Source organism: Heterodontus francisci, chromosome 41 (assembly GCF_036365525.1).
Source record: "Heterodontus francisci isolate sHetFra1 chromosome 41, sHetFra1.hap1, whole genome shotgun sequence".
Classification (NCBI taxonomy): Eukaryota; Metazoa; Chordata; class Chondrichthyes; order Heterodontiformes; family Heterodontidae; genus Heterodontus; species Heterodontus francisci.
The window spans coordinates 9,870,345-9,897,027 of record NC_090411.1 but is presented as its reverse complement, the minus strand read 5'-3'; the positions used below and the strand labels follow the sequence as shown (position 1 = coordinate 9,897,027).

Genomic DNA, 26,683 nt, shown 5'->3' with positions numbered 1-26,683 from the left:
CCATTCCTTGCGCTTCTGCGCGAGGCATTGCGCAGGAAAAAAGACACGCGCGCGCTGGGCAGCAAAGGGCGGCCTGCAACTGCGGGGCAATCCAACAGGGGGCAGCGTAGCGCCCACGGAAAACTGCAGCAAAGTCAGCCGAGCAGCAGCGCCGTCACTATTGCGAATTCTATTTTTCAGCAGGGGTCTCGCCCCCATGGAGGGGGGAAGCTGCACCGCTCCTGGAAACACTGCAATACCAGGTGGATGCATGGAGTGGACGGGGCAAGCCCCTGTTCCATCTCCCTGTCCCAAAAATCAATTTAATATTTGGTCCCCAGATAGGGGACGTATCAGATATTAAACTGATAAGAACAGAGTTTTTTTTTAATTTCCAAAATATACTTTATTCATAAAAATCTGTAAAAATTACATTGCCAAACAGTTTCCAAACAGCACCAAAAAATACAAACATTGCAAGGGAGATCAGTTTCCTTCAATACTGTCATGAGTTTCTTCCCAACCCTTCCGTTTCACAATTGTCATGTCAATTACAGTTTTACATTTACAGCAATTGAGAATATTAACGATACAGTTCGAGGGGTTTCCCATGGATCCAGCCCCTCAGTCCAGCTTGGTGGGGGAACCTTACACTGTGGTCTTTCCCCATTGAGCCTTTGCTGCGGCTGCCCCAAGCTTTAGTGCGTCCCTCAGCACGTAGTCCTGGACCTTGGAATGTGCCAGTCTGCAACATTCGGCAGTGGACAACTCTTTGCGCTGGAAGACCAGCAAGTTTCGGGCAGACCAAAGGGCGTCTTTCACCGAATTGATAGTCCTCCAGCAGCAGTTGATGTTTGTCTCGGTGTGCGTCCCTGGGAACAGCCCGTAGAGCACAGACTCCTGTGTTACAGAGCTGCTTGGGACGAACCTTGGCAAAAACCACTGCATCTCTTTCCACACCTGCTTTGCAAAGGCACATTCCAGGAGAAGGTGGGCGACCGTCTCTTCCCCACCACAGCCAACGCGGGGGCACTGTGCGGAGGGGGCGAGACTTCGGGTGTGCATGAAGAATCTGACGGGGAGGGCCCTTCTCACCACCAGCCAAGCTACGTCTTGGTGCTTGTTTGAAAGTTCTGGTGATGAGGCATTCCGCCAAATGACTTTGACGGTCTGCTCGGGGAACCCTGATAAGAACAGATACTACACTTGATCTTAGCCAAAAGGCCGAGAAGCGATGGCCCTAAAACTGCGTTTGCTGCGCGCGTCAGGCCCGGCGTGCGGCCTCTACGTCAAAGTAGCCGCCGGGTGGGCGAGCCTCGGGCGAAAGAGGCGACGGCGGGCGGTCTTTGAGCCAGAGCTCCTTTTGTTGCCGGGCCTTGCAAGCAGAAAGGAAAGCACGCGTGCATGCCACGCGCAGCCATTCCTTGCGCTTCTGCGCGAGGTATTGCGCAGGAATAACGACAACCGCGCGCGCTGGGCAGCAAAGGGCGGCCTGCAACTGCGGGGCAATCCAACAGGGGGCAGCGTAGCGCCCACGGAAAACTGCAGCAAAGTCAGCCGAGCAGCAGCGCCGTCACTATTGCGAATTCTATTTTTCGGCAGGGGTCTCGCCCCCATGGAGGGGGGTAGCTGCACCGCTCCTGGAAACACTGCAATACCAGGTGGATGCATGGAGTGGACGGGGCAAGCCCCTGCTCCATCTCCCTGTCCCAAAAATCAATTTAATATTTGGTCCCCAGATAGGGGACGTATCAGATATTAAACTGATAAGAACAGATACTTTTTTATTTCCAAAATATACTTTATTCATAAAAATCTGTAAAAATTACATTGCCAAACAGTTTCCAAACAGCACCAAAAAATACAAACATTGCAAGGGAGATCAGTTTCCTTCAATACTGTCATGAGTTTCTTCCCAACCCTTCCGTTTCACAATTGTCATGTCAATTACAGTTTTACATTTACAGCAATTCAGAATATTAACGATACAGTTCGAGGGGTTTCCCATGGATCCAGCCCCTCAGTCCAGCTTGGTGGGGGAACCTTACACTGTGGTCTTTCCCCATTGAGCCTTTGCTGCGGCTGCCCCAAGCTTTAGTGCGTCCCTCAGCACGTAGTCCTGGACCTTGGAATGTGCCAGTCTGCAACATTCGGCGGTGGACAACTCTTTGCGCTGGAAGACCAGCAAGTTTCGGGCAGACCAAAGGGCGTCTTTCACCGAATTGATAGTCCTCCAGCAGCAGTTGATGTTTGTCTCGGTGTGCGTCCCTGGGAACAGCCCGTAGAGCACAGACTCCTGTGTTACAGAGCTGCTTGGGATGAACCTTGACAAAAACCACTGCATCTCTTTCCACACCTGCTTTGCAAAGGCACATTCCAGGAGGAGGTGGGCGACCGTCTCTTCCCCACCACAGCCAACGCGGGGGCACTGTGCGGAGGGGGCGAGACTTCGGGTGTGCATGAAGGATCTGACGGGGAGGGCCCTTCTCACCACCAGCCAAGCTACGTCTTGGTGCTTGTTTGAAAGTTCTGGTGATGAGGCATTCCGCCAAATGACTTTGACGGTCTGCTCGGGGAACCATCCGACAGGATCCACCGTTTCCTTTTCCCGTAGGGCCTTGAGGACATTCCGTGCAGACCACTGCCTGATGGACCGGTGGTCAAAGGTGTTTTTCCGCAGAAACTGCTCCACGAAGGATAGGTGGTACGGCGCCGCCCAACTGCACGGAGCGTTCCGCGGCAATGTGACCAGGCCCATCCTTCGCAACACCGGGGACAGATAGAACCTCAGCACGTAGTGACACTTGGAGTTTGCGTACTGGGGATCTACACATAGCTTGATGCAGCCGCACACGAAGGTGGTCATCAGGATGAGGGCCACGTTGGGTACATTTTTCCCGCCCATGTCCAGAGATTTGAACATCGTGTCCCTCCGGACCCGGTCCATTTTAGATCCCCAGACGAAGCGGAAAATGGCTCGGGTGACTGCCACGGCGCAGGAGTGGGGTATGGGCCAGACCTGCGCCACGTAGAGCAACAACGTGAGCGCCTCGCACCTGATGACCAGGTTCTTACCCACAATGGAGAGAGATCGCTGCCCCCACATGCCCAACTTTTGTCGTACCTTGGCTACTCGCTCCTCCCATGTTTTGGTGCACGCCCCGGCACTTCCGAACCATATCCCCAGCACCTTCAGGTAATCTGACCTGACGCTGAAGGGGACAAAGGATCGGTCAGCCCAGTTCCCAAAGAACATGGCCTCGCTCTTGCCGTGGTTAACTTTGGCTCCCGAGGCCAGTTCGAACTGGTCGCAGATGCTCATCAGTCTGCGCACGGACAGCGGATCCGAGCAGAAGACGGCGACGTCATCCATGTACAGGGAGGTTTTGACCTGAGTGCCTCCGCTGCCTGGGATTGTCACCCCTCTTATGCTCGCATCCTTCCTAATAGACTCAGCAAAGGGTTCAATACAGCAAACAAACAAGACCGGGGACAGAGGACAGCCCTGTCTGACTCCAGATTTGATCGGGAAACTTTCAGATTCCCACCCGTTGATTGACACTGCGCTACTGATGTTTGTGTAGAGCAGTTGGATCCAATTGCAGATTCCCTCCCCAAACCCCATTTTGGAAAGCACGTCCATCATGTAGGTGTGCGATATCCTGTCAAAAGCCTTCTCCTGGTCCAGACTGATGAGGCAGGTGTCCACCCTCCTGTCCCGTACGTAGGCGATCGTATCCCTGAGTAGCGCGAGGCTATCAGAGATCTTCCTGCCGGGTACAGTACAGGTCTGATCGGGGTGAATCACCAGCTCCAGAGCAGACTTGACTCGACTGGCTATGACTTTGGACAGAATCTTGTAATCAACATTAAGCAGTGAGATGGGCCGCCAATTTCTGATTTCTACCCTCTCCCCCTTCTGCTTGTAAATGAGGGTGATGATGCCTTTCCTCATGGATTCTGACATGCTACCGGCCAGGAGCATACTCTCGTATACTTCCAGCAGGTCCGGGCCGAACCAGTCCCACAGGGCCGAGTACAACTCGACCGGTAAGCCGTCGCTCCCGGGAGTTTTACTCGCCTCGAAAGACTCGACGGCCTTTGTCAGCTCGTCCAGAGTTAGCGGCTTGTCCAGTCCCTCCCTCCTGCTGTCATCTAAGACCTCTGTGATAGATGACAGGAAGGACTGGGAGGCTCTGCTGTCTGTGGGCTTCGCGTCATACAGCCCAGCATAAAAGGATTTGCTGATCCTTAGTATGTCGGACTGCGAAGACGTTACCGAGCCATCTTCTTCCTTCAGGCTGCTGATAACAGAGCTCTCTCTGTGTACCTTTTGGAAGAAGTAACGCGAGCACGTCTCATCCTGCTCGATGGAGCGGACTCTGGACCGGAAGATGATCTTGGAGGCCTCCTTGGCAAAGAGCGAGGCCTGCTGGCTCTTCACCTCTTGGAGGTCCTCCTTGACCTCGACCCCCATTGACTGCAACCGGAGTAGATTTTGCATAATTTTCTGGAGTCGGGACAGTTCCCTCTGTCTCTCTCTCGCCTTCTGAACACCTTTGTGGATGAAGAACCTCTTGATGTTCTCCTTAATCGCTTCCCACCAGTGAACTGGAGACTCAAAGAGGGGTTTCACGGTCCTCCAACCTTTGTAATCCCTTTTGAGTTCCTCAACGTTCTCTGGGGTCAGCAGTGTCACATTGAGCTTCCACGTCCCTCTGCCAACCCGCTGGTCGTCCTGTAAGTGACAGTCGGCCAGTAAGAGGCAGTGGTCGGAGAAGAACACCGGCTTGACGTCGGTGGATCCGACCGTGACAGCACGGGACACAAACAGGAAGTCAATCCTGGAACGGGCAGACCCGTCCGATCTTGACCATGTGTATCTGCGCTGCGCTCCGTCTGCAGGTTTGCTGAAGACGTCGTGCAGTTTGGCATCCTTAACTGTTTCTATGAGGAATCTGGACGTAGCGTCCAGTTTTCTGTCGTCACTGCCGGATCGTCCAGCCGCATCGATGATGCAGTTGAAGTCACCGCCTAGGATGACCGGCCTGGACGTCGCCAGCAGCAGTGGGAGCTGCTGGAAGACGGTCAGCCGCTCGCTGCGTTGTACCGGGGCGTACACGTTGATCAACCGGAGCGGAGCGTTGTTGTACATCACGTCTGCTACGAGGAGGCGGCCGCCCACCACCTCCTTAACTTCGGAGATGGTGAAGTTCCCTCCCCGCAGCAGAATACCCAGGCCGGAGGAACGGCAGTCATTACCCCCCGACCAGATCGATGGCCCGTGGGACCACCATCGCGACCACTGCCTGTAGGTGCTGAGGTGTGGTATTCCACACTCCTGCAGAAACAGTAGGTCAGCTTTGACCTTGGCAAGGTAATCCAAGGTTGAAACACATCGCGTAGTAGATTTAATGCTACGCACATTAATGGAAGCAATTCTTACACCCATTTTTTACTAAAAATTAGTTGTTGCTTCCCATACCATTTGTCCTCGCTAGTCCCAGTCCTTCCCCTTCGGGATGTTCCTGCATACCCATCGTATGCGCAAGCAGTTTCACGTTGGTTGGGCTCAGAAACCCCTCCTGATTTTTCCTGCAGGTTTTGTGCCGCTCGGGTGACATCGGGGGGGTCTTGTAGGCAGAGAGGATTGGGTTGTCCTCAGCTGCTTCCATCTGTTCCTCCTCGAAAACATCACAGCTCCCGGTCTCCCGGAGCTCAGGTGCGCCAGACGTGTCTTTGCTCCCGGTGTCCCGGAGCTGAGATGCGTTGGCCACGTCGTTACGTGTGGGGAATTGGGGTTGGGGCACGCCGGGCCCATCACAGCTTCCAGTGCCCGGGGGCTGGGATGCTTGATCATCCATCTCGGAGTTCTGCCGCCTCTTTTGAAGGGGCTGTCGTTCCAGCATTTCCCCGTCCAGTGAAGAGGAGTTGTTGCAGTCTGATTCAGAAGAAAGCCTCCTCTTGCCACTGGTTTGGGTGGTGGCTTTGGGATGTTTTTTCTTTGTGGTTTTCCTCTGGACCACTTGCCACTGACCTGTTTGTCCATCTGCTGCCTCCTCCTCCATTGATTCTGTCTGTGGAGGAGGGGTTTCCGGGCGCTGGGTAGGTGCTGGGTCGTTGGTTTCAGCCGCCTCCCCTTCCTTCTCAGGTTGAAGTTCCTCACTGCGGAGAAGGTTGCTGGTCTCCTTTCGAACAACGGACGCCTTCGTCGAACCTTCACCCGGCCATTCCTTGGACCTTGCCGCCTGAGCATAGCTGAGACAACGTTTGGGGCAGGTCTTGTAGAGATGGCCTGCCGCACCGCACAAGTTGCAACACTTAGTCTGCTTACAGTCCTTGGTCTGATGGCCTTCCTCCTTGCAGTTCTTGCAAACAACCGTGCTGCAGTTGGCTGCCATGTGACCAGATTTGCCACAGGTGCAACAAACTCTGGGCTGCCCAGCGTAGACCAAGAAGCCTCGACTTCCCCCGATAGCGAAGCTGGAGGGAGGGTGGATGATGGCTCCACTGGGATCTACCTTCAAGGTCACCTTGACCTGCCGCTTGCTGGTCCAGATCCCAAAGGGGTCCTTGACATCAGTGCTGCGGCCGGCCACCTCGACGTACCTGGCGAGAAAGGTGAGTACATCCACCACCGGAACATGGGGGTTGTAGAGGTGAATCGTCACCACCCGGTCCCGTTGTGACGGAAGCGTGAAGAGCGGCTCCGCTGTGAGGATCGACAGTGGAGCCCGGTCCCCTTTCTCCTTGAACGCCTTCAGGAACTTGATGCATCCCGCCACGTTCCGGAACGTCACGTCGAAGTATCCACTGCTGGGGAAATCCTGCAGGCAGAAGACATCCGTCGCTTGAAATCCGCAGCAATCGAAGAGAATTTTCTTGATGAAGAAGGTGCGATCGACCGGTGCATCTCCTTCCTTGTCCTTCACGACCACCCGAACGGTGTTGCGCACTCCCTGGCCCGAAGCTCGAAAATTGGTTATAGCCATTTTACTCAAAGCTTCCCCAGGATCAAAAGGCAATGATCATGGTCTCTTCTCAATCAAATAAGCACTGATAAGAACAGATACTACACTTGATCTTAGCCAAAAGGCCGAGAAGCGATGGCCCTAAAACTGCGTTTGCTGCGCGCGTCAGGCCCGGCGTGCGGCCTCTACGTCAAAGTAGCCGCCGGGTGGGCGAGCCTCGGGCGAAAGAGGCGACGGCAGGCGGTCTTTGAGCCAGAGCTCCTTTTGTTGCCGGGCCTTGCAAGCAGAAAGGAAAGCACGCGTGCATGCCACGCGCAGCCATTCCTTGCGCTTCTGCGCGAGGCATTGCGCAGGAAAAAAGACACGCGCGCGCTGGGCAGCAAAGGGCGGCCTGCAACTGCGGGGCAATCCAACAGGGGGCAGCGTAGCGCCCATGGAAAACTGCAGCAAAGTCAGCCGAGCAGCAGCGCCGTCACTATTGCGAATTCTATTTTTCAGCAGGGGTCTCGCACCCATGGAGGGGGGAAGCTGCACCGCTCCTGGAAACACTGCAATACCAGGTGGATGCATGGAGTGGACGGGGCAAGCCCCTGTTCCATCTCCCTGTCCCAAAAATCAATTTAATATTTGGTCCCCAGATAGGGGACGTATCAGATATTAAACTGATAAGAACAGATACTACACTTGATCTTAGCCAAAAGGCCGAGAAGCGATGGCCGTAAAACTGCGTTTGCTGCGCGCGTCAGGCCCGGCGTGCGGCCTCTACCTCAAAGTAGCCGCCGGGTGGGCGAGCCTAGGGCGAAAGAGGCGACGGCGGGCGGTCTTTGAGCCAGAGCTCCTTTTGTTGCCGGGCCTTGCAAGCAGAAAGGAAAGCACGCGTGCATGCCACGCGCAGCCATTCCTTGCGCTTCTTCACGAGGCATTGCGCAGAAAAAAAGACACGCGCGCGCTGGGCAGCAAAGGGCGGCCTGCAACTGCGGGGCAATCCAACAGGGGGCAGCGTAGCGCCCACGGAAAACTGCAGCAAAGTCAGCCGAGCAGCAGCGCCGTCACTATTGCGAATTCTATTTTTCAGCAGGGGTCTCGCCCCCATGGAGGGGGGAAGCTGCACCGCTCCTGGAAACACTGCAATACCAGGTGGATGCATGGAGTGGACGGGGCAAGCCCCTGTTCCATCTCCCTGTCCCAAAAATCAATTTAATATTTGGTCCCCAGATAGGGGACGTATCAGATATTAAACTGATAAGAACAGATACTACACTTGATCTTAGCCAAAAGGCCGAGAAGCGATGGCCGTAAAACTGCGTTTGCTGCGCGCGTCAGGCCCGGCGTGCGGCCTCTACCTCAAAGTAGCCGCCGGGTGGGCGAGCCTAGGGCGAAAGAGGCGACGGCGGGCGGTCTTTGAGCCAGAGCTCCTTTTGTTGCCGGGCCTTGCAAGCAGAAAGGAAAGCACGCGTGCATGCCACGCGCAGCCATTCCTTGCGCTTCTGCGCGAGGCATTGCGCAGGAAAAAAGACACGCGCGCGCTGGGCAGCAAAGGGCGGCCTGCAACTGCGGGGCAATCCAACAGGGGGCAGCGTAGCGCCCACGGAAAACTGCAGCAAAGTCAGCCGAGCAGCAGCGCCGTCACTATTGCGAATTCTATTTTTCAGCAGGGGTCTCGCCCCCGTGGAGGGGGGAAGCTGCACCGCTCCTGGAAACACTGCAATACCAGGTGGATGCATGGAGTGGACGGGGCAAGCCCCTGTTCCATCTCCCTGTCCCAAAAATCAATTTAATATTTGGTCCCCAGATAGGGGACGTATCAGATATTAAACTGATAAGAACAGATACTACACTTGATCTTAGCCAAAAGGCCGAGAAGCGATGGCCGTAAAACTGCGTTTGCTGCGCGCGTCAGGCCCGGCGTGCGGCCTCTACCTCAAAGTAGCCGCCGGGTGGGCGAGCCTAGGGCGAAAGAGGCGACGGCGGGCGGTCTTTGAGCCAGAGCTCCTTTTGTTGCCGGGCTTTGCAAGCAGAAAGGAAAGCACGCGTGCATGCCACGCGCAGCCATTCCTTGCGCTTCTGCGCGAGGCATTGCGCAGGAAAAAAGACACGCGCGCGCTGGGCAGCAAAGGGCGGCCTGCAACTGCGGGGCAATCCAACAGGGGGCAGCGTAGCGCCCACGGAAAACTGCAGCAAAGTCAGCCGAGCAGCAGCGCCGTCACTATTGCGAATTCTATTTTTCAGCAGGGGTCTCGCCCCCATGGAGGGGGGAAGCTGCACCGCTCCTGGAAACACTGCAATACCAGGTGGATGCATGGAGTGAACGGGGCAAGCCCCTGTTCCATCTCCCTGTCCCAAAAATCAATTTAATATTTGGTCCCCAGATAGGGGACGTATCAGATATTAAACTGATAAGAACAGATACTACACTTGATCTTAGCCATAAGGCCGAGAAGCGATGGCCGTAAAACTGCGTTCGCTGCGCGCGTCAGGCCCGGCGTGCGGCCTCTACCTCAAAGTAGCCGCCGGGTGGGCGAGCCTAGGGCGAAAGAGGCGACGGCGGGCGGTCTTTGAGCCAGAGCTCCTTTTGTTGCCGGGCCTTGCAAGCAGAAAGGAAAGCACGCGTGCATGCCACGCGCAGCCATTCCTTGCGCTTCTGCGCGAGGCATTGCGCAGGAAAAAAGACACGCGCGCGCTGGGCAGCAAAGGGCGGCCTGCAACTGCGGGGCAATCCAACAGGGGGCAGCGTAGCGCCCATGGAAAACTGCAGCAAAGTCAGCCGAGCAGCAGCGCCGTCACTATTGCGAATTCTATTTTTCAGCAGGGGTCTCGCACCCATGGAGGGGGGAAGCTGCACCGCTCCTGGAAACACTGCAATACCAGGTGGATGCATGGAGTGGACGGGGCAAGCCCCTGTTCCATCTCCCTGTCCCAAAAATCAATTTAATATTTGGTCCCCAGATAGGGGACGTATCAGATATTAAACTGATAAGAACAGATACTACACTTGATCTTAGCCAAAAGGCCGAGAAGCGATGGCCGTAAAACTGCGTTTGCTGCGCGCGTCAGGCCCGGCGTGCGGCCTCTACCTCAAAGTAGCCGCCGGGTGGGCGAGCCTAGGGCGAAAGAGGCGACGGCGGGCGGTCTTTGAGCCAGAGCTCCTTTTGTTGCCGGGCCTTGCAAGCAGAAAGGAAAGCACGCGTGCATGCCACGCGCAGCCATTCCTTGCGCTTCTGCGCGAGGCATTGCGCAGGAAAAAAGACACGCGCGCGCTGGGCAGCAAAGGGCGGCCTGCAACTGCGGGGCAATCCAACAGGGGGCAGCGTAGCGCCCACGGAAAACTGCAGCAAAGTCAGCCGAGCAGCAGCGCCGTCACTATTGCGAATTCTATTTTTCAGCAGGGGTCTCGCCCCCGTGGAGGGGGGAAGCTGCACCGCTCCTGGAAACACTGCAATACCAGGTGGATGCATGGAGTGGACGGGGCAAGCCCCTGTTCCATCTCCCTGTCCCAAAAATCAATTTAATATTTGGTCCCCAGATAGGGGACGTATCAGATATTAAACTGATAAGAACAGATACTACACTTGATCTTAGCCAAAAGGCCGAGAAGCGATGGCCGTAAAACTGTGTTTGCTGCGCGCGTCAGGCCCGGCGTGCGGCCTCTACCTCAAAGTAGCCGCCGGGTGGGCGAGCCTAGGGCGAAAGAGGCGACGGCGGGCGGTCTTTGAGCCAGAGCTCCTTTTGTTGCCGGGCCTTGCAAGCAGAAAGGAAAGCACGCGTGCATGCCACGCGCAGCCATTCCTTGCGCTTCTGCGCGAGGCATTGCGCAGGAAAAAAGACACGCGCGCGCTGGGCAGCAAAGGGCGGCCTGCAACTGCGGGGCAATCCAACAGGGGGCAGCGTAGCGCCCACGGAAAACTGCAGCAAAGTCAGCCGAGCAGCAGCGCCGTCACTATTGCGAATTCTATTTTTCAGCAGGGGTCTCGCCCCCATGGAGGGGGGAAGCTGCACCGCTCCTGGAAACACTGCAATACCAGGTGGATGCATGGAGTGGACGGGGCAAGCCCCTGTTCCATCTCCCTGTCCCAAAAATCAATTTAATATTTGGTCCCCAGATAGGGGACGTATCAGATATTAAACTGATAAGAACAGAGTTTTTTTTTAATTTCCAAAATATACTTTATTCATAAAAATCTGTAAAAATTACATTGCCAAACAGTTTCCAAACAGCACCAAAAAATACAAACATTGCAAGGGAGATCAGTTTCCTTCAATACTGTCATGAGTTTCTTCCCAACCCTTCCGTTTCACAATTGTCATGTCAATTACAGTTTTACATTTACAGCAATTGAGAATATTAACGATACAGTTCGAGGGGTTTCCCATGGATCCAGCCCCTCAGTCCAGCTTGGTGGGGGAACCTTACACTGTGGTCTTTCCCCATTGAGCCTTTGCTGCGGCTGCCCCAAGCTTTAGTGCGTCCCTCAGCACGTAGTCCTGGACCTTGGAATGTGCCAGTCTGCAACATTCGGCAGTGGACAACTCTTTGCGCTGGAAGACCAGCAAGTTTCGGGCAGACCAAAGGGCGTCTTTCACCGAATTGATAGTCCTCCAGCAGCAGTTGATGTTTGTCTCGGTGTGCGTCCCTGGGAACAGCCCGTAGAGCACAGACTCCTGTGTTACAGAGCTGCTTGGGACGAACCTTGGCAAAAACCACTGCATCTCTTTCCACACCTGCTTTGCAAAGGCACATTCCAGGAGAAGGTGGGCGACCGTCTCTTCCCCACCACAGCCAACGCGGGGGCACTGTGCGGAGGGGGCGAGACTTCGGGTGTGCATGAAGAATCTGACGGGGAGGGCCCTTCTCACCACCAGCCAAGCTACGTCTTGGTGCTTGTTTGAAAGTTCTGGTGATGAGGCATTCCGCCAAATGACTTTGACGGTCTGCTCGGGGAACCCTGATAAGAACAGATACTACACTTGATCTTAGCCAAAAGGCCGAGAAGCGATGGCCCTAAAACCGCGTTTGCTGCGCGCGTCAGGCCCGGCGTGCGGCCTCTACGTCAAAGTAGCCGCCGGGTGGGCGAGCCTCGGGCGAAAGAGGCGACGGCGGGCGGTCTTTGAGCCAGAGCTCCTTTTGTTGCCGGGCCTTGCAAGCAGAAAGGAAAGCACGCGTGCATGCCACGCGCAGCCATTCCTTGCGCTTCTGCGCGAGGTATTGCGCAGGAATAACGACAACCGCGCGCGCTGGGCAGCAAAGGGCGGCCTGCAACTGCGGGGCAATCCAACAGGGGGCAGCGTAGCGCCCACGGAAAACTGCAGCAAAGTCAGCCGAGCAGCAGCGCCGTCACTATTGCGAATTCTATTTTTCGGCAGGGGTCTCGCCCCCATGGAGGGGGGTAGCTGCACCGCTCCTGGAAACACTGCAATACCAGGTGGATGCATGGAGTGGACGGGGCAAGCCCCTGCTCCATCTCCCTGTCCCAAAAATCAATTTAATATTTGGTCCCCAGATAGGGGACGTATCAGATATTAAACTGATAAGAACAGATTTTTTTTTTTTTTTTTTTTTTTTTTTTTCCAAAATATACTTTATTCATAAAAATCTGTAAAAATTACATTGCCAAACAGTTTCCAACCAGCACGAAAAAATACAAACATTGCAAAAGAGATCAGTTTCTTTCAATAATGTCATGAGTTTCTTCCCAACCCTTCCGTTTCACAATTGTCATGTCAATTACAGTTTTACATTTACAGCAATTCAGAATATTAACGATACAGTTCGAGGGGCTTCCCATGGTTCCAGCCCCTCAGTCCAGCTTGGTGGGGGAACATTACACTGTGGTCTTTCCCCATTGAGCCTTTGCTGCGGCTGCCCCAAGCTTTAGTGCGTCCCTCAGCACGTAGTCCTGGACCTTGGAATGTGCCAGTCTGCAACATTCGGTGGTGGACAACTCTTTGCGCTGGAAGACCAGCAAGTTTCGGGCAGACCAAAGGGCGTCTTTCACCGAATTGATAGCCCTCCAGCAGCAGTTGATGTTTGTCTCGGTGTGCGTCCCTGGGAACAGCCCGTAGAGCACAGACTCCTGTGTTACAGAGCTGCTTGGGATGAACCTTGACAAAAACCACTGCATCTCTTTCCACACCTGCTTTGCAAAGGCACATTCCAGGAGGAGGTGGGCGACCGTCTCTTCCCCACCACAGCCAACGCGGGGGCACTGTGCGGAGGGGGCGAGACTTCGGGTGTGCATGAAGGATCTGACGGGGAGGGCCCTTCTCACCACCAGCCAAGCTACGTCTTGGTGCTTGTTTGAAAGTTCTGGTGATGAGGCATTCCGCCAAATGACTTTGACGGTCTGCTCGGGGAACCATCCGACAGGATCCACCGTTTCCTTTTCCCGTAGGGCCTTGAGGACATTCCGTGCAGACCACTGCCTGATGGACCGGTGGTCAAATGTGTTTTTCCGCAGAAACTGCTCCACGAAGGATAGGTGGTACGGCGCCGCCCAACTGCACGGAGCGTTCCGCGGCAATGTGACCAGGCCCATCCTTCGCAACACCGGGGACAGATAGAACCTCAGCACGTAGTGACACTTGGAGTTTGCGTACTGGGGATCTACACATAGCTTGATGCAGCCGCACACGAAGGTGGTCATCAGGATGAGGGCCACGTTGGGTACATTTTTCCCGCCCTTGTCCAGAGATTTGAACATCGTGTCCCTCCGGACCCGGTCCATTTTAGATCCCCAGACGAAGCGGAAAATGGCTCGGGTGACTGCCACGGTGCAGGAGTGGGGTATGGGCCAGACCTGCGCCACGTAGAGCAACAACGTGAGCGCCTCGCACCTGATGACCAGGTTCTTACCCACAATGGAGAGAGACCGCTGCCCCCACATGCCCAACTTTTGTCGTACCTTGGCTACTCGCTCCTCCCATGTTTTGGTGCACGCCCCGGCCCTTCCGAACCATATCCCCAGCACCTTCAGGTAATCTGACCTGACGGTGAAGGGGACAAAGGATCGGTCAGCCCAGTTCCCAAAGAACATGGCCTCGCTCTTGCCGTGGTTAACTTTGGCTCCCGAGGCCAGTTCGAACTGGTCGCAGATGCTCATCAGTCTGCGCACGGACAGCGGATCCGAGCAGAAGACGGCGACGTCATCCATGTACAGGGAGGTTTTGACCTGAGTGCCTCCGCTGCCTGGGATTGTCACCCCTCTTATGCTCGCATCCTTCCTAATAGACTCAGCAAAGGGTTCAATACAGCAAACAAACAAGACCGGGGAAAGAGGACAGCCCTGTCTGACTCCAGATTTGATCGGGAAACTTTCAGATTCCCACCCGTTGATTGACACTGCGCTACTGATGTTTGTGTAGAGCAGTTGGATCCAATTGCAGATTCCCTCCCCAAACCCCATTTTGGAAAGCACGTCCATCATGTAGGTGTGCGATATCCTGTCAAAAGCCTTCTCCTGGTCCAGGCTGATGAGGCAGGTGTCCACCCTCCTGTCCCGTACGTAGGCGATCGTATCCCTGAGTAGCGCGAGGCTATCAGAGATCTTCCTGCCGGGTACAGTACAGGTCTGATCGGGGTGAATCACCAGCTCCAGAGCAGACTTGACTCGACTGGCTATGACTTTGGACAGAATCTTGTAATCAACATTAAGCAGTGAGATGGGCCGCCAATTTCTGATTTCTACCCTCTCCCCCTTCTGCTTGTAAATGAGGGTGATGATGCCTTTTCTCATGGATTCTGACATGCTACCGGCAAGGAGCATACTCTCGTATACTTCCAGCAGGTCCGGGCCGACCCAGTCCCACAGGGCCGAGTACAACTCGACCGGTAAGCCGTCGCTCCCGGGAGTTTTACTCGCCTCGAAAGACTCGACGGCCTTTGTCAGCTCGTCCAGAGTTAGCGGCTTGTCCAGTCCCTCCCTCCTGCTGTCATCTAAGACCTCTGTGATAGATGACAGGAAGGACTGGGAGGCTCTGCTGTCTGTGGGCTTCGCGTCATACAGCCCAGCATAAAAGGATTTGCTGATCCTTAGTATGTCGGACTGCGAAGACGTTACCGAGCCATCTTCTTCCTTCAGGCTGCTGATAACAGAGCTCTCTCTGTGTACCTTTTGGAAGAAGTAACGCGAGCACGTCTCATCCTGCTCGATGGAGCGGACTCTGGACCGGAAGATGATCTTGGAGGCCTCCTTGGCAAAGAGCGAGGCCTGCTGGCTCTTCACCTCTTGGAGGTCCTCCTTGACCTCGACCCCCATTGACTGCAACCGGAGTAGATTTTGCATAATTTTCTGGAGTCGGGACAGTTCCCTCTGTCTCTCTCTCGCCTTCTGAACACCTTTGTGGATGAAGAACCTCTTGATGTTCTCCTTAATCGCTTCCCACCAGTGAACTGGAGGCTCAAAGAGGGGTTTCACGGTCCTCCAACCTTTGTAATCCCTTTTGAGTTCCTCAACGTTCTCTGGGGTCAGCAGTGTCGCATTGAGCTTCCACGTCCCTCTGCCAACCCGCTGGTCGTCCTGTAAGTGACAGTCGGCCAGTAAGAGGCAGTGGTCGGAGAAGAACACCGGCTTGACGTCGGTGGATCCGACCGTGACAGCACGGGACACAAACAGGAAGTCAATCCTGGAACGGGCAGACCCGTCCGATCTTGACCATGTGTATCTGCGCTGCGCTCCGTCTGCAGGTTTGCTGAAGACGTCGTGCAGTTTGGCATCCTTAACTGTTTCTCTTAGGAATCTGGACGTACCGTCCAGTTTGCTGTCGTCACTGCCGGATCGTCCAGCCGCATCGATGATGCAGTTGAAGTCACCGCCTAGGATGACCGGCCTGGACGTCGCCAGCAGCAGTGGGAGCTGCTGGAAGACGGTCAGCCGCTCGCTGCGTTGTACCGGGGCGTACACGTTGATCAACCGGAGCGGAGCCTTGTTGTACATCACGTCTGCTACGAGCAGGCGGCCGCCCACCACCTCCTTAACTTCGGAGATGGTGAAGTTACCTCCCCGCAGCAGAATACCCAGGCCGGAGGAACGGCAGTCATTACCCCCCGACCAGATCGATGGCCCGTGGGACCACCATCGCGACCACTGCCTGTAGGTGCTGAGGTGTGGTATTCCACACTCCTGCAGAAACAGTAGGTCAGCTTTGACCTTGGCAAGGTAATCCAAGGTTGAAACACATCGCGTAGTCGATTTAATGCTACGCACATTAATGGAAGCAATTCTTACACCCATTTTTTACTAAAAATTAGTTGTTGCTTCCCATACCATTTGTCCTCGCTAGTCCCAGTCCTTCCCCTTCGGGATGTTCCTGCATACCCATCGTATGCGCAAGCAGTTTCACGTTGGTTGGGCTCAGAAACCCCTCCTGATTTTTCATGCAGGGTTTGTGCCGCTCGGGTGACATCGGGGGGGTCTTGTAGGCAGAGAGGATTGGGTTGTCCTCAGCTGCTTCCATCTGTTCCTCCTCGAAAACATCACAGCTCCCGGTCTCCCGGAGCTCAGGTGCGCCAGACGTGTCTTTGCTCCCGGTGTCCTGGAGCTGAGATGCGTTGGCCACGTCGTTACGTGTGGGGCATTGGGGTTGGGGCACGCTGGGCCCATCACAGCTTCCAGTGCCCGGGGGCTGGGATGCTTTATCATCCATCTCAGAGTTCTGCCGCCTCTTTTGAAGGGGCTGTCGTTCCAGCATTTCCCCGTCCAGTGAAGAGGAGTTGTTGCAGTCTGATTCAGAAGAGAGCCTCCTCTTGCCACTGGTTTGGGTGGTGGCTTTGGGATGTTTTTTCTTTGTGGTTCTCCTCTGGACCACTTGCCACTGACCTGTTTGTCCATCTGCTGCCTCCTCCTCCATTGATTCTGTCTGTGGGGGAGGGGTTTCCGGGCGCTGGGTAGGTGCTGGGTCGTTGGTTTCAGCCGCCTCCCCTTCCTTCTCAGGTTGAAGTTCCTCACTGCGGAGAAGGTTGCTGGTCTCCTTTCGAACAGCGGACGCCTTCGTCGAACCTTCGCCCGGCCATTCCTTGGACCTTGCCGCCTGAGCATAGCTTTGACAACGTTTGGGACAGGTCTTGTAGAGATGGCCTGCCGCACCGCACAAGTTGCAACACTTAGTCTGCTTACAGTCCTTGGTCTGATGGCCTTCCTCCTTGCAGTTCTTGCAAACAACCGTGCTGCAGTTGGCTGCCATGTGACCAGATTTGCCACAGGTGCGACAAACTCTGGGCTGCCCAGCATAGACCAAGAAGCCTCGACTTCCCCCGATAGCGAAGCTGGAGGGAGGGTGGATGATGGCTCCACTGGGATCTACCTTCAAGGTCACCTTGACCTGCCGCTTGCTGGTCCAGATCCCAAAGGGGTCCTTGACATCAGTGCTGCTGCCGGCCACCTCGACGTACCTGGCGAGAAAGGTGAGTACATCCACCACCGGAACATGGGGGTTGTAGAGGTGAATCGTCACCACCCGGTCCCGTTGTGACGGAAGCGTGAAGAGCGGCTCCGCTGTGAGGATCGACAGTGGCGCCCGGTCCCCTTTCTCCTTGAACACCTTCAGGAACTTGATGCATCCCGCCACGTTCCGGAACGTCACGTCGAAGTATCCACTGCTGGGGAAATCCTGCAGGCAGAAGACGTCCGTCGCTTGAAATCCGCAGCAATCGAAAAGAATTTTCTTGATGAAGAAGGTGCGATCGACCGGTGCATCTCCTTCCTTGTCCTTCACCACCACCCGAACGGTGTTGCGCACTCCCTGGCCCGAAGCTCGAAAATTGGTTATAGCCATTTTACTCAAAGCTTCCCCAGGATCAAAAGGCAATGATCATGGTCTCTTCTCAATCAAATAAGCACTGATAAGAACAGATACGACACTTGATCTTAGCCAAAAGGCCGAGAAGCGATGGCCCTAAAACTGCGTTTGCTGCGCGCGTCAGGCCCGGCGTGCGGCCTCTACGTCAAAGTAGCCGCCGGGTGGGCGAGCCTCGGGCGAAAGAGGCGACGGCAGGCGGTCTTTGAGCCAGAGCTCCTTTTGTTGCCGGGCCTTGCAAGCAGAAAGGAAAGCACGCGTGCATGCCACGCGCAGCCATTCCTTGCGCTTCTGCGCGAGGCATTGCGCAGGAAAAAAGACACGCGCGCGCTGGGCAGCAAAGGGCGGCCTGCAACTGCGGGGCAATCCAACAGGGGGCAGCGTAGCGCCCATGGAAAACTGCAGCAAAGTCAGCCGAGCAGCAGCGCCGTCACTATTGCGAATTCTATTTTTCAGCAGGGGTCTCGCACCCATGGAGGGGGGAAGCTGCACCGCTCCTGGAAACACTGCAATACCAGGTGGATGCATGGAGTGGACGGGGCAAGCCCCTGTTCCATCTCCCTGTCCCAAAAATCAATTTAATATTTGGTCCCCAGATAGGGGACGTATCAGATATTAAACTGATAAGAACAGATACTACACTTGATCTTAGCCAAAAGGCCGAGAAGCGATGGCCGTAAAACTGCGTTTGCTGCGCGCGTCAGGCCCGGCGTGCGGCCTCTACCTCAAAGTAGCCGCCGGGTGGGCGAGCCTAGGGCGAAAGAGGCGACGGCGGGCGGTCTTTGAGCCAGAGCTCCTTTTGTTGCCGGGCCTTGCAAGCAGAAAGGAAAGCACGCGTGCATGCCACGCGCAGCCATTCCTTGCGCTTCTTCACGAGGCATTGCGCAGAAAAAAAGACACGCGCGCGCTGGGCAGCAAAGGGCGGCCTGCAACTGCGGGGCAATCCAACAGGGGGCAGCGTAGCGCCCACGGAAAACTGCAGCAAAGTCAGCCGAGCAGCAGCGCCGTCACTATTGCGAATTCTATTTTTCAGCAGGGGTCTCGCCCCCATGGAGGGGGGAAGCTGCACCGCTCCTGGAAACACTGCAATACCAGGTGGATGCATGGAGTGGACGGGGCAAGCCCCTGTTCCATCTCCCTGTCCCAAAAATCAATTTAATATTTGGTCCCCAGATAGGGGACGTATCAGATATTAAACTGATAAGAACAGATACTACACTTGATCTTAGCCAAAAGGCCGAGAAGCGATGGCCGTAAAACTGCGTTTGCTGCGCGCGTCAGGCCCGGCGTGCGGCCTCTACCTCAAAGTAGCCGCCGGGTGGGCGAGCCTAGGGCGAAAGAGGCGACGGCGGGCGGTCTTTGAGCCAGAGCTCCTTTTGTTGCCGGGCCTTGCAAGCAGAAAGGAAAGCACGCGTGCATGCCACGCGCAGCCATTCCTTGCGCTTCTGCGCGAGGCATTGCGCAGGAAAAAAGACACGCGCGCGCTGGGCAGCAAAGGGCGGCCTGCAACTGCGGGGCAATCCAACAGGGGGCAGCGTAGCGCCCACGGAAAACTGCAGCAAAGTCAGCCGAGCAGCAGCGCCGTCACTATTGCGAATTCTATTTTTCAGCAGGGGTCTCGCCCCCGTGGAGGGGGGAAGCTGCACCGCTCCTGGAAACACTGCAATACCAGGTGGATGCATGGAGTGGACGGGGCAAGCCCCTGTTCCATCTCCCTGTCCCAAAAATCAATTTAATATTTGGTCCCCAGATAGGGGACGTATCAGATATTAAACTGATAAGAACAGATACTACACTTGATCTTAGCCAAAAGGCCGAGAAGCGATGGCCGTAAAACTGCGTTTGCTGCGCGCGTCAGGCCCGGCGTGCGGCCTCTACCTCAAAGTAGCCGCCGGGTGGGCGAGCCTAGGGCGAAAGAGGCGACGGCGGGCGGTCTTTGAGCCAGAGCTCCTTTTGTTGCCGGGCTTTGCAAGCAGAAAGGAAAGCACGCGTGCATGCCACGCGCAGCCATTCCTTGCGCTTCTGCGCGAGGCATTGCGCAGGAAAAAAGACACGCGCGCGCTGGGCAGCAAAGGGCGGCCTGCAACTGCGGGGCAATCCAACAGGGGGCAGCGTAGCGCCCACGGAAAACTGCAGCAAAGTCAGCCGAGCAGCAGCGCCGTCACTATTGCGAATTCTATTTTTCAGCAGGGGTCTCGCCCCCATGGAGGGGGGAAGCTGCACCGCTCCTGGAAACACTGCAATACCAGGTGGATGCATGGAGTGAACGGGGCAAGCCCCTGTTCCATCTCCCTGTCCCAAAAATCAATTTAATATTTGGTCCCCAGATAGGGGACGTATCAGATATTAAACTGATAAGAACAGATACTACACTTGATCTTAGCCATAAGGCCGAGAAGCGATGGCCGTAAAACTGCGTTCGCTGCGCGCGTCAGGCCCGGCGTGCGGCCTCTACCTCAAAGTAGCCGCCGGGTGGGCGAGCCTAGGGCGAAAGAGGCGACGGCGGGCGGTCTTTGAGCCAGAGCTCCTTTTGTTGCCGGGCCTTGCAAGCAGAAAGGAAATCACGCGTGCATGCCACGCGCAGCCATTCCTTGCGCTTCTGCGCGAGGCATTGCGCAGGAAAAAAGACACGCGCGCGCTGGGCAGCAAAGGGCGGCCTGCAACTGCGGGGCAATCCAACAGGGGGCAGCGTAGCGCCCACGGAAAACTGCAGCAAAGTCAGCCGAGCAGCAGCGCCGTCACTATTGCGAATTCTATTTTTCAGCAGGGGTCTCGCACCCATGGAGGGGGGAAGCTGCACCGCTCCTGGAAACACTGCAATACCAGGTGGATGCATGGAGTGGACGGGGCAAGCCCCTGTTCCATCTCCCTGTCCCAAAAATCAATTTAATATTTGGTCCCCAGATAGGGGACGTATCAGATATTAAACTGATAAGAACAGATACTACACTTGATCTTAGCCAAAAGGCCGAGAAGCGATGGCCGTAAAACTGCGTTTGCTGCGCGCGTCAGGCCCGGCGTGCGGCCTCTCCCTCAAAGTAGCCGCCGGGTGGGCGAGCCTAGGGCGAAAGAGGCGACGGCGGGCGGTCTTTGAGCCAGAGCTCCTTTTGTTGCCGGGCCTTGCAAGCAGAAAGGAAAGCACGCGTGCATGCCACGCGCAGCCATTCCTTGCGCTTCTGCGCGAGGCATTGCGCAGGAAAAAAGACACGCGCGCGCTGGGCAGCAAAGGGCGGCCTGCAACTGCGGGGCAATCCAACAGGGGGCAGCGTAGCGCCCACGGAAAACTGCAGCAAAGTCAGCCGAGCAGCAGCGCCGTCACTATTGCGAATTCTATTTTTCAGCAGGGGTCTCGCCCCCATGGAGGGGGGAAGCTGCACCGCTCCTGGAAACACTGCAATACCAGGTGGATGCATGGAGTGGACGGGGCAAGCCCCTGTTCCATCTCCCTGTCCCAAAAATCAATTTAATATTTGGTCCCCAGATAGGGGACGTATCAGATATTAAACTGATAAGAACAGATACTACACTTGATCTTAGCCAAAAGGCCGAGAAGCGATGGCCGTAAAACTGCGTTTGCTGCGCGCGTCAGGCCCGGCGTGCGGCCTCTACCTCAAAGTAGCCGCCGGGTGGGCGAGCCTAGGGCGAAAGAGGCGACGGCGGGCGGTCTTTGAGCCAGAGCTCCTTTTGTTGCCGGGCCTTGCAAGCAGAAAGGAAAGCACGCGTGCATGCCACGCGCAGCCATTCCTTGCGCTTCTGCGCGAGGCATTGCGCAGGAAAAAAGACACGCGCGCGCTGGGCAGCAAAGGGCGGCCTGCAACTGCGGGGCAATCCAACAGGGGGCAGCGTAGCGCCCACGGAAAACTGCAGCAAAGTCAGCCGAGCAGCAGCGCCGTCACTATTGCGAATTCTATTTTTCAGCAGGGGTCTCGCCACCATGGAGGGGGGAAGCTGCACCGCTCCTGGAAACACTGCAATACCAGGTGGATACATGGAGTGAACGGGGCAAGCCCCTGTTCCATCTCCCTGTCCCAAAAATCAATTTAATATTTGGTCCCCAGATAGGGGACGTATCAGATATTAAACTGATAAGAACAGATACTACACTTGATCTTAGCCATAAGGCCGAGAAGCGATGGCCGTAAAACTGCGTTCGCTGCGCGCGTCAGGCCCGGCGTGCGGCCTCTACCTCAAAGTAGCCGCCGGGTGGGCGAGCCTAGGGCGAAAGAGGCGACGGCGGGCGGTCTTTGAGCCAGAGCTCCTTTTGTTGCCGGGCCTTGCAAGCAGAAAGGAAAGCACGCGTGCATGCCACGCGCAGCCATTCCTTGCGCTTCTGCGCGAGGCATTGCGCAGGAAAAAAGACACGCGCGCGCTGGGCAGCAAAGGGCGGCCTGCAACTGCGGGGCAATCCAACAGGGGGCAGCGTAGCGCCCACGGAAAACTGCAGCAAAGTCAGCCGAGCAGCAGCGCCGTCACTATTGCGAATTCTATTTTTCAGCAGGGGTCTCGCACCCATGGAGGGGGGAAGCTGCACCGCTCCTGGAAACACTGCAATACCAGGTGGATGCATGGAGTGGACGGGGCAAGCCCCTGTTCCATCTCCCTGTCCCAAAAATCAATTTAATATTTGGTCCCCAGATAGGGGACGTATCAGATATTAAACTGATAAGAACAGATACTACACTTGATCTTAGCCAAAAGGCCGAGAAGCGATGGCCGTAAAACTGCGTTTGCTGCGCGCGTCAGGCCCGGCGTGCGGCCTCTACCTCAAAGTAGACGCCGGGTGGGCGAGCCTAGGGCGAAAGAGGCGACGGCGGGCGGTCTTTGAGCCAGAGCTCCTTTTGTTGCCGGGCCTTGCAAGCAGAAAGGAAAGCACGCGTGCATGCCACGCGCAGCCATTCCTTGCGCTTCTGCGCGAGGCATTGCGCAGGAAAAAAGACACGCGCGCGCTGGGCAGCGAAGGGCGGCCTGCAACTGCGGGGCAATCCAACAGGGGGCAGCGTAGCGCCCACGGAAAACTGCAGCAAAGTCAGCCGAGCAGCAGCGCCGTCACTATTGCGAATTCTATTTTTCAGCAGGGGTCTCGCCCCCATGGAGGGGGGAAGCTGCACCGCTCCTGGAAACACTGCAATACCAGGTGGATGCATGGAGTGGACGGGGCAAGCCCCTGTTCCATCTCCCTGTCCCAAAAATCAATTTAATATTTGGTCCCCAGATAGGGGACGTATCAGATATTAAACTGATAAGAACAGAGTTTTTTTTTTTATTTCCAAAATATACTTTATTCATAAAAATCTGTAAAAATTACATTGCCAAACAGTTTCCAAACAGCACGAAAAAATACAAACATTGCAAAAGAGATCAGTTTCTTTCAATAATGTCATGAGTTTCTTCCCAACCCTTCCGTTTCACAACTGTCATGTCAATTACAGTTTTACATTTACAGCAATTGAGAATATTAACGATGCAGTTCGAGGGGCTTCCCATGGTTCCAGCCCCTCAGTCCAGCTTGGTGAGGAACCTTACACTGTGGTCTTTCCCCATTGAGCCTTTGCTGCGGCTGCCCCAAGCTTTAGTGCGTCCCTCAGCACGTAGTCCTGGACCTTGGAATGTGCCAGTCTGCAACATTCGGTGGTGGACAACTCTTTGCGCTGGAAGACCAGCAAGTTTCGGGCAGACCAAAGGGCGTCTTTCACCGAATTGATAGCCCTCCAGCAGCAGTTGATGTTTGTCTCGGTGTGCGTCCCTGGGAACAGCCCGTAGAGCACAGACTCCTGTGTTACAGAGCTGCTTGGGATGAACCTTGACAAAAACCACTGCATCTCTTTCCACACCTGCTTTGCAAAGGCACATTCCAGGAGGAGGTGGGCGACCGTCTCTTCCCCACCACAGCCAACGCGGGGGCACTGTGCGGAGGGGGCGAGACTTCGGGTGTGCATGAAGGATCTGACGGGGAGGGCCCTTCTCACCACCAGCCAAGCTACGTCTTGGTGCTTGTTTGAAAGTTCTGGTGATGAGGCATTCCGCCAAATGACTTTGACGGTCTGCTCGGGGAACCATCCGACAGGATCCACCGTTTCCTTTTCCCGTAGGGCCTTGAGGACATTCCGTGCAGACCACTGCCTGATGGACCGGTGGTCAAATGTGTTTTTCCGCAGAAACTGCTCCACGAAGGATAGGTGGTACGGCGCCGCCCAACTGCACGGAGCGTTCCGCGGCAATGTGACCAGGCCCATCCTTCGCAACACCGGGGACAGATAGAACCTCAGCACGTAGTGACACTTGGAGTTTGCGTACTGGGGATCGACACATAGCTTGATGCAGCCGCACACGAAGGTGGTCATCAGGATGAGGGCCAAGTTGGGTACATTTTTCCCGCCCATGTCCAGAGATTTGAACATCGTGTCCCTCCGGACCCGGTCCATTTTAGATCCCCAGACGAAGCGGAAAATGGCTCGGGTGACTGCCACGGCGCAGGAGTGGGGTATGGGCCAGACCTGCGCCACGTAGAGCAACAACGTGAGCGCCTCGCACCTGATGACCAGGTTCTTACCCACAATGGAGAGAGATCGCTGCCCCCACATGCCCAACTTTTGTCGTACCTTGGCTACTCGCTCCTCCCATGTTTTGGTGCACGCCCCGGCCCTTCCGAACCATATCCCCAGCACCTTCAGGTAATCTGACCTGACGGTGAAGGGGACAAAGGATCGGTCAGCCCAGTTCCCAAAGAACATGGCCTCGCTCTTGCCGTGGTTAACTTTGGCTCCCGAGGCCAGTTCGAACTGGTCGCAGATGCTCATCAGTCTGCGCACGGACAGCGGATCCGAGCAGAAGACGGCGACGTCATCCATGTACAGGGAGGTTTTGACCTGAGTGCCTCCGCTGCCTGGGATTGTCACCCCTCTTATGCTCGCATCCTTCCTAATAGACTCAGCAAAGGGTTCAATACAGCAAACAAACAAGACCGGGGACAGAGGACAGCCCTGTCTGACTCCAGATTTGATCGGGAAACTTTCAGATTCCCACCCGTTGATTGACACTGCGCTACTGATGTTTGTGTAGAGCAGTTGGATCCAATTGCAGATTCCCTCCCCAAACCCCATTTTGGAAAGCACGTCCATCATGTAGGTGTGCGATATCCTGTCAAAAGCCTTCTCCTGGTCCAGGCTGATGAGGCAGGTGTCCACCCTCCTGTCCCGTACGTAGGCGATCGTATCCCTGAGTAGCGCGAGACTATCAGAGATCTTCCTGCCGGGTACAGTACAGGTCTGATCGGGGTGAATCACCAACTCCAGAGCAGACTTGACTCGACTGGCTATGACTTTGGACAGAATCTTGTAATCAACATTAAGCAGTGAGATGGGCCGCCAATTTCTGATTTCTGCCCTCTCCCCCTTCTGCTTGTAAATGAGGGTGATGATGCCTTTTCTCATGGTCTCTGACATGCTGCCGGCCAGGAGCATACTCTCGTATACTTCCAGCAGGTCCGGGCCGACCCAGTCCCACAGGGCCGAGTACAACTCGACCGGTAAGCCGTCGCTCCCGGGAGTTTTACTCGCCTCGAAAGACTCGACGGCCTTTGTCAGCTCGTCCAGAGTTAGCGGCTTGTCCAGTCCCTCCCTCCTGCTGTCATCTAAGACCTCTGTGATAGATGACAGGAAGGACTGGGAGGCTCTGCTGTCTGTGGGCTTCGCGTCATACAGCCCAGCATAAAAGGATTTGCTGATCCTTAGTATGTCGGACTGCGAAGACGTTACCGAGCCATCTTCTTCCTTCAGGCTGCTGATAACAGAGCTCTCTCTGTGTACCTTTTGGAAGAAGTAACGCGAGCACGTCTCATCCTGCTCGATGGAGCGGACTCTGGACCGGAAGATGATCTTGGAGGCCTCCTTGGCAAAGAGCGAGGCCTGCTGGCTCTTCACCTCTTGGAGGTCCTCCTTGACCTCGACCCCCATTGACTGCAACCGGAGTAGATTTTGCATAATTTTCTGGAGTCGGGACAGTTCCCTCTGTCTCTCTCTCGCCTTCTGAACACCTTTGTGGATGAAGAACCTCTTGATGTTCTCCTTAATCGCTTCCCACCAGTGAACTGGAGACTCAAAGAGGGGTTTCACGGTCCTCCAACCATTGTAATCCCTTTTGAGTTCCTCAACGTTCTCTGGGGTCAGCAGTGTCGCATTGAGCTTCCACGTCCCTCTGCCAACCCGCTGGTCGTCCTGTAAGTGACAGTCGGCCAGTAAGAGGCAGTGGTCGGAGAAGAACACCGGCTTGACGTCGGTGGATCCGACCGTGACAGCACGGGAAACAAACAGGAAGTCAATCCTGGAACGGGCAGACCCGTCCGATCTTGACCATGTGTATCTGCGCTGCGCTCCGTCTGCAGGTTTGCTGAAGACGTCGTGCAGTTTGGCATCCTTAACTGTTTCTATGAGGAATCTGGACGTAGCGTCCAGTTTTCTGTCGTCACTGCCGGATCGTCCAGCCGCATCGATGATGCAGTTGAAGTCACCGCCTAGGATGACCGGCCTGGACGTCGCCAGCAGCAGTGGGAGCTGCTGGAAGACGGTCAGCCGCTCGCTGCGTTGTACCGGGGCGTACACGTTGATCAACCGGAGCGGAGCGTTGTTGTACATCACGTCTGCTACGAGGAGGCGGCCGCCCACCACCTCCTTAACTTCGGAGATGGTGAAGTTACCTCCCCGCAGCAGAATACCCAGGCCGGAGGAACGGCAGTCATTACCCCCCGACCAGATCGATGGCCCGTGGGACCACCATCGCGACCACTGCCTGTAGGTGCTGAGGTGTGGTATTCCACACTCCTGCAGAAACAGTAGGTCAGCTTTGACCTTGGCAAGGTAATCCAAGGTTGAAACACATCGCGTAGTCGATTTAATGCTACGCACATTAATGGAAGCAATTCTTACACCCATTTTTTACTAAAAATTAGT

The 26,683-nt window shown here is 55.5% G+C and overlaps 15 non-coding genes and 8 pseudogenes across 15 annotated transcripts; all 23 read right to left on the bottom strand.

The window, feature by feature from the left end:
• Positions 1-205: 205 nt before the first annotated feature.
• Positions 206-382, bottom strand: LOC137354359 (U2 spliceosomal RNA; annotated as a pseudogene).
• A 723-nt stretch (positions 383-1,105) lies between these two features.
• On the bottom strand, positions 1,106-1,215 carry LOC137354763 (U2 spliceosomal RNA; annotated as a pseudogene).
• Positions 1,216-1,603: 388 nt separating this feature from the next.
• LOC137354212 (U2 spliceosomal RNA) lies at positions 1,604-1,778 on the bottom strand (annotated as a pseudogene).
• A 5,200-nt stretch (positions 1,779-6,978) lies between these two features.
• On the bottom strand, positions 6,979-7,087 carry LOC137354645 (U2 spliceosomal RNA; annotated as a pseudogene).
• Positions 7,088-7,473: 386 nt separating this feature from the next.
• Positions 7,474-7,664, bottom strand: LOC137354975 (U2 spliceosomal RNA). Its single transcript, XR_010970622.1, has one exon. It is a non-coding gene; the product is annotated as a U2 spliceosomal RNA (small nuclear RNA).
• Positions 7,665-8,050: 386 nt separating this feature from the next.
• LOC137354974 (U2 spliceosomal RNA) lies at positions 8,051-8,241 on the bottom strand. Its single transcript, XR_010970621.1, has one exon. It is a non-coding gene; the product is annotated as a U2 spliceosomal RNA (small nuclear RNA).
• A 386-nt stretch (positions 8,242-8,627) lies between these two features.
• LOC137354973 (U2 spliceosomal RNA) lies at positions 8,628-8,818 on the bottom strand. The gene has a single exon (XR_010970620.1). It is a non-coding gene; the product is annotated as a U2 spliceosomal RNA (small nuclear RNA).
• A 386-nt stretch (positions 8,819-9,204) lies between these two features.
• Positions 9,205-9,395, bottom strand: LOC137353839 (U2 spliceosomal RNA). The gene has a single exon (XR_010969991.1). It is a non-coding gene; the product is annotated as a U2 spliceosomal RNA (small nuclear RNA).
• Positions 9,396-9,781: 386 nt separating this feature from the next.
• LOC137354972 (U2 spliceosomal RNA) lies at positions 9,782-9,972 on the bottom strand. Its single transcript, XR_010970619.1, has one exon. It is a non-coding gene; the product is annotated as a U2 spliceosomal RNA (small nuclear RNA).
• A 386-nt stretch (positions 9,973-10,358) lies between these two features.
• Positions 10,359-10,549, bottom strand: LOC137354971 (U2 spliceosomal RNA). Its single transcript, XR_010970618.1, has one exon. It is a non-coding gene; the product is annotated as a U2 spliceosomal RNA (small nuclear RNA).
• A 386-nt stretch (positions 10,550-10,935) lies between these two features.
• Positions 10,936-11,112, bottom strand: LOC137354358 (U2 spliceosomal RNA; annotated as a pseudogene).
• Positions 11,113-11,835: 723 nt separating this feature from the next.
• Positions 11,836-11,945, bottom strand: LOC137354762 (U2 spliceosomal RNA; annotated as a pseudogene).
• Positions 11,946-12,333: 388 nt separating this feature from the next.
• On the bottom strand, positions 12,334-12,524 carry LOC137354398 (U2 spliceosomal RNA). The gene has a single exon (XR_010970411.1). It is a non-coding gene; the product is annotated as a U2 spliceosomal RNA (small nuclear RNA).
• A 5,200-nt stretch (positions 12,525-17,724) lies between these two features.
• LOC137354777 (U2 spliceosomal RNA) lies at positions 17,725-17,833 on the bottom strand (annotated as a pseudogene).
• A 386-nt stretch (positions 17,834-18,219) lies between these two features.
• Positions 18,220-18,410, bottom strand: LOC137354969 (U2 spliceosomal RNA). Its single transcript, XR_010970616.1, has one exon. It is a non-coding gene; the product is annotated as a U2 spliceosomal RNA (small nuclear RNA).
• Positions 18,411-18,796: 386 nt separating this feature from the next.
• On the bottom strand, positions 18,797-18,987 carry LOC137354968 (U2 spliceosomal RNA). The gene has a single exon (XR_010970615.1). It is a non-coding gene; the product is annotated as a U2 spliceosomal RNA (small nuclear RNA).
• Positions 18,988-19,373: 386 nt separating this feature from the next.
• LOC137354967 (U2 spliceosomal RNA) lies at positions 19,374-19,564 on the bottom strand. The gene has a single exon (XR_010970614.1). It is a non-coding gene; the product is annotated as a U2 spliceosomal RNA (small nuclear RNA).
• Positions 19,565-19,950: 386 nt separating this feature from the next.
• LOC137353838 (U2 spliceosomal RNA) lies at positions 19,951-20,141 on the bottom strand. Its single transcript, XR_010969990.1, has one exon. It is a non-coding gene; the product is annotated as a U2 spliceosomal RNA (small nuclear RNA).
• A 386-nt stretch (positions 20,142-20,527) lies between these two features.
• On the bottom strand, positions 20,528-20,718 carry LOC137354966 (U2 spliceosomal RNA). Its single transcript, XR_010970613.1, has one exon. It is a non-coding gene; the product is annotated as a U2 spliceosomal RNA (small nuclear RNA).
• Positions 20,719-21,104: 386 nt separating this feature from the next.
• On the bottom strand, positions 21,105-21,295 carry LOC137354964 (U2 spliceosomal RNA). The gene has a single exon (XR_010970612.1). It is a non-coding gene; the product is annotated as a U2 spliceosomal RNA (small nuclear RNA).
• A 386-nt stretch (positions 21,296-21,681) lies between these two features.
• LOC137353938 (U2 spliceosomal RNA) lies at positions 21,682-21,872 on the bottom strand. Its single transcript, XR_010970088.1, has one exon. It is a non-coding gene; the product is annotated as a U2 spliceosomal RNA (small nuclear RNA).
• A 386-nt stretch (positions 21,873-22,258) lies between these two features.
• On the bottom strand, positions 22,259-22,449 carry LOC137354963 (U2 spliceosomal RNA). Its single transcript, XR_010970611.1, has one exon. It is a non-coding gene; the product is annotated as a U2 spliceosomal RNA (small nuclear RNA).
• Positions 22,450-22,835: 386 nt separating this feature from the next.
• LOC137354408 (U2 spliceosomal RNA) lies at positions 22,836-23,013 on the bottom strand (annotated as a pseudogene).
• Positions 23,014-26,683: the final 3,670 nt, after the last annotated feature.